Here is a 6,000-nt window from a genome sequence, read left to right on the forward strand (position 1 = left end):
CCCCGACATACAAAAGCATTGTATGTTGATGTTGCCTTCAACATGCGATGGCCTCTGAGAGGCCATCGTATGTTGAAATTATCGCATGTCGGGGCCATCGAAGGTCGGGGGTCACTGTATCTGGATTTTCAGTGCAGTCCACCAAGCAAGGAGTAGTTTGTAGAATCAACTTTTATTTCATAACCAGTACATAACACGTTTCAGGGTTTTAGAACCCCCGTGCCATTCATCTGATGATGGGGTTCAAAAACCCTAAAACGGGTTATGTACTGGTTATGAAATAAGTTGATTTGTGTTTGTACAAACTACTCCTCGCTTGGTGGACTGTGCTATAAAAAAAAAAAAAGTATCCCTATAAAGCGGTTGTGACTGTTTATACAACCAAAAACAAGTAAGTGGTAACCCTTTGGAGGTTTCGTTTACCCATACATGAGAGTTGCTTTCCAGACCTATTGCCCTATGAGAAGCGATAGGGAGATATTTCTTTAAAGGGGTACTCCGGTGGAAAACTTTTTTTTTTTAAATCAACTCTTGCCAGAAAGTTTAACAGATTGGTAAATTACTTCTATTAAGAAATCTTAATCCTTCTAGTACTTATTAGCTGCTGAATACTACAGAGGAAATTATTTTCTTTTTGGAACACAGAGCTCTCTGCTGACATCATGACCACAGTGCTCTCTGTTGACATCTCTGTCCATTTTAAGAACTGTCCAGAGAAAAAGAAAATCCCCATAGAAAACATATGCTGCTCTGGACATTTCCTAAAATAGACAGAGATGTCAGCAGAGAGCGCTGTGGTCATGATGTCAGCAGAGAGCTCTGCGTTCCAAAAAGAAAATAATTTCCTCTGTAGTATTCAGCAGCTAATAAGTACTAGAAGGATTAAGATTTTTTAATAGAAGTAATTTACAAATCTGTTTAACTTTCTGGCACCAGTTGATTTAAAGAAAAAAAAAAGTTTTCCACCAGAGCATCCCTTTAAATATTAAGAGGAATTGAATGCTAAGAGGAACACTTCTAAAACAGGCTTAAAGGGGTACTCCGCTGCTCAGCATTTGTAACAAACTGTTCCGAACGCTGGAGCCAGCGACGGGAGCTTGTGACATCATAGCCCCGCCCCCTCATGACATCACACCCTGCCCCCTCAATGCAAGTCTATGGGAGGGGGCATGACAGATGTCACGCCCCTCCCATAGACTTCCTTTGAGGGGGAGGGGTATGACATCATGAGGGGGTGGGGCTATGATGTCACAAGCTTCCGGCGCCAGCTCCAGCATTCGGAACAGTTTGTTCCAAACGCTGAGCAGCGGAGTACCCCTTTATATAATATGCTTTCAATAGCATCAAAATAGAGTAGAGATTGCCAGGAAGTGGTTGTTATTAGAGATAGTGAACGTGTCCAGGTGTCAGGATGCAGACACACTAACATGTGTGGAAATGCTGCATCAATTTCCTTATCATCTTTAAATCCAAAAAATCATTTTTTACAATAAGCACTATTATTACATCAAAACATTCCTCTCAGCACATTGGCACTGTTTTAATTGTTTATCAGAATTTACTAAACGTTGACATTTTATATGTGTAAAATTATAAAAATTATGAATATGTTTATGGATTCCAATAAGAAGAAAAATACAGATTATAATAAAAAAAAATTGATGGCTTCACATAAAATTATTGTATACAACAACTTTCAAGCAAAACTATGATCATGGCCACAATTCACTATAGCATAGCTCATAGACAATGTATTTTAGTTTATGCGCTGATTTTCATCTGTAATCTGCGAAAAATATTTTTCCACATATACAGATGAAAATCATTGCATAAACTAAAATAAACAGAATTTGTCATCAGAAAATTGCCTAATGTGTAAATCAAGTTTTATTCTTAAACAAATTTTTTAAGATCTTTTGCATGGTGTTTTTTACTACCTATTATTAGTGTGTGTGTGTTTGTTTTTGTTCCTCTTAAATCCTGATGTCTTGCACTTTTCACTCTGACAACTAAACCTTATAATAGGTTTTATAAAAATCTTGTCTGAGTTCTCTTCATTACCATCACAGACAGGCTTGCAAGAAACTATAACATATTTTATAAAGATAACACAAGCTTACACTATTCAGAGTAGGTGGTGGTCATAGTTAACCCACCCCCGCACAATGACCTCTGCACAGGTCACAGAACATGCCTAGAAAACTCTTCCATTGAAATCAATATGTCCCCTACAATCTCTTGTTTCCTATGGTCCAGGTGTCCATCTCTAAAGTCAAGGTGGCTGCCCCCCATATTCATGTGCAGAAAAAAGAACAAGACATGTAAATTCATGAAGTTAAAACAGAAGAACAAAATGACGTGCATAAATATGCTTTATGATAATTTTTTATTTTATATATTTATTTAACAAAGAAACTCCTACAGACAAAATAGTGTGAACAGTAATAAAATGCCTTAAAGGGCAAGTCTCATGCACCACAGTACAGAAAAACGTATCCCGTATCCGCATAGTTTTAGATTGGGGGGGGGTCCAAGCAGTGTGCCCCCCCCCCCCCACGATCGTCTGTACAGAGCCCCGGCTCTCCCACAGAGTGGCGTGTCACGAAGACTGCCCAAAGCGGGGGCCGCCACGCCCCCTTCATATATCTCTATGAGAAGCCGAAGATAGCCGAACGGATCTCCCATAAAGATATGGAGGGGGCATGGTGGCCCACGCTTTGGGTGGGGGTCATGACATGCCACTGTGTGGGAGAGCTGGGGCTCCGTACAGACAATCGTGGGGGGCCACAGCGCTCGGACCCCCCGGGATCTAAAACGTATCCCCATTCTGCAGTACTGTCGGGCATGAGACTTCTTCTTTAAACTCTCAGGCTGCTACTTAGAGATATCTCTGTTTATAGTTGAATCACCAAGGATTTAGTGACGCAATGCTGCCTTACTAGAAAGGTGTGGTTATACCTAGAAACTGATGATAATATAGTGACTAAAACACCTCAGCCTTTAGGGGGAAAAAAAAAGATGTTATAGCACGTCAACTTTTTCCCAAAAATGAGTTTCTTCTTATACTCAGTCACAATTCAATGACGTCAAGTAAGTATCACTACACATTATATTGTACCTTCGGTCAGTTACTAGTAAGAACACTTTTTATACAGCGTGCAAATCATTCCCCACTCATTTCTATCTGTACGATTGGGTGGTAGAGAAATTTCCGCAGCATCTCAACCACTATGGCAATTTAACTATCTTAAAGGGGTATTCTTCGTTATCAAAACATGACTTTCTGACCCTCTCCAGTAGTGCTAAAAAAATGTCTCAATATAGCCCTAGCCTTAGAGTGTTCATATGTTTTGCAGTTGTTGCTCAGTATTTGCCATTATATTCAAGAATCATGCTGCAGAAACCAAATGTGGTTTACTTGCCAAAAAAAAAAAAAATGTTATGTTCACACACCATTTTCACACACCGCCGTCACACCCCCTTCCATAGACATGAATGGAGGGGGTTTGGAGTGACAGCACGTCTCCAGTCCCAGAAACAAAGAGGTTTCCCAGACAGGAGCTGCAGCCCTACATAGAATGCGGGGGTGCTGCACGGAGATTGAGGTGGGTCCCATCGGCGGGCCCCCCGCAGTCAGACATCTTATCCTCTATCCTCTGGATAGGGGATAAGATGTATATGGCCGGAATACCCCTTTAATCTGTATGAGCATTATAATGATTGCTCATACATGGTCCCTAAAGCTACTAAAATAAAGTACAAAAAAAATTTGATAAAGATTTTACAAGTTTAAATTTCATACTTTAAGTTTAAATCACTCCTTTTTCACTTTTTTCATATAAAAAATTTAAACTAAATAACAATAAACATATTATTGTATGTCACTGTAATGGTACCGAACTGAAGACTCAAGATAGCATGTCAATTTCTTTAGACGGTGAACGGAGTAAAAATAATTCACATCACAAATCATTTTTGCAGCATATTTTATGGAAAAATGAAGGATGTCATTACATAGTTCAAATGGTCCCACAAAAATCAAACCCTGATATGGTTGTGTGTAGAAAAATGAAATAGTTATGGCTATTAAAAAGAGAGAAGAAAAATATAAAAATACAAAAATGAAAATTGCCCCCCTCCCCTGCCATACATCATGGTAGAGTAAGGCCATGTTCATACAGCCAAAAATGGAAAATACATGCGGACATTCCGCACATTTGCTTGATTCGGCAGCACTAGAACTGCTCAGAAATGCAGCATCTTTAGAGAAGGCAATGCATTTCTAGAGCAGAATCCGTAGAAACCGATTGACTGTTTTTGCAGATGCGTAAACGAGATTTCCATGAAATTCTGCCATGTGCACAGTGCAGCAGAATCCCATTGAAATCAGCCAATCCGAAATTCCACTGTGTGAACATAGCCTAAGGGGGAAGTTTTGTGAATAGACTCTTTAAATCTTCTGTAAACACTACTGAGTGAGGGGAACACAGTTCCAGTCATGCACAAGCCACATTGACACAAGCACACTGAAAAGAGAGAATGACCATTAAAGGGGTACTCCGGCGCTAAGACATCTGATGCCTGATCGCGGGGGTCCGGCCGCTGGGGACCCCCGTGATGTTGCACGCAGCACCCCGTTTCAATCAGTCCCCAAAGCATGTTATCTCCGGGTCTAATTACTGGCGATCACGGGGCCAGAGCATTGTGATGTCACAGTTCCGCCCCCATGTGATGTCACGCTCCGCCCTATGGGAGGGGCGTGAAAGCGTGCCATGCCCCCTCCCATAGGCTTGCATTGAGGGGGCAGAGGGTGACATCACACGGGGGCGGAGCCGTGACGTCACAATTCTACGGCCCTGTGATCGCCAGTAATCAGACCCGGAGCGAACATGCTCCTGGGACTAATTGTAACGGGGGGGCTGCGTGCTAGATCACGGGGGTCCCCAGCGGCAGGACCCCCGCGATCAGGCACCTTATCCCCTATCCTTTGGATAGGGGAGAAGATGTCTTAGCGCCGGAGTACCCCTTTAAAGGGGTTATTCCGGAAAAAACTTTTTTTTCTATATCAACTGGCTCCAGAAAGTCAAACAGATTTGTATATTAATTCTATTAAAAAATCTTAATCCTTTCAGTACTTATGAGCTTCTGAATTTCAGTTGTTCTTTTCTGTCTAAGTGCTCTCTGATGACTCCTGTCTCGGGACGGCCCAGTTTAGAAGCAAATCCCCATAGCAAACCTCTTCAACTCTGTGCAGTTCTCGAGACAAGCAGAGATGTCAGCAGAGAGCACTATTGCCAGACAGAAAACAACAACTCAACTTCAGCAGCTGATAATTATTGAAAGGATTAAGATTTTTTAATAGAAGTAATTTACAAATCTGTTTAACTTTCCGGAGCCAGTTGACATAAAAAAAAAAGTTTTTTCCTGACATACCCCTTTAAATTGTTGGAGGTCTGAGTCTACAGCATATACTCTGTTGGTGTTCTCAGTTAACCTCTTAAGGACGTAGGGCGTACCTGTACGCCCTACGCCCGGTCCCAGTGTTTAAAACGGCGTGACCCCGCATCACACCGGGTCGGTACCGGCTGCTAGTCATAGCCGGGACCCTGGGCTAACAGTTCGCGGCACAACGATCGTTGTGCCGCGCTCTATTAACCCTTCAGACGCGGTGATCAAAGTTGACCGCCGCATCTGAAAGTGAAAGTAAACGCTTCCCGGCAGTTCATTCGGGCTGATCGGGACATTGCGATAAAATCGCGATGTTCCAATCAGCTAGGACACGAGTGGAGACCCCCTTACCTTGCTCCGCCGCGTCAGATCTGGGTTTGATTCCTCCGAAGCCTGAGCTACAGGCTTGAGCAATCGAGCCCCTACCTCCCTGATCCATGCAAAGCTATGGCTTTGCAGGGATCAGGGTAAAAGATCAGTGTGTGCAGTGTTATAGGCCCCTATGGGAGCTATAACACTGCAAAAAAAAAGTGAAAAAAAAAGTTAACAAAG

This window comes from Hyla sarda, chromosome 5 (assembly GCF_029499605.1).
Source record: "Hyla sarda isolate aHylSar1 chromosome 5, aHylSar1.hap1, whole genome shotgun sequence".
Taxonomy (NCBI): domain Eukaryota; kingdom Metazoa; phylum Chordata; class Amphibia; order Anura; family Hylidae; genus Hyla; species Hyla sarda.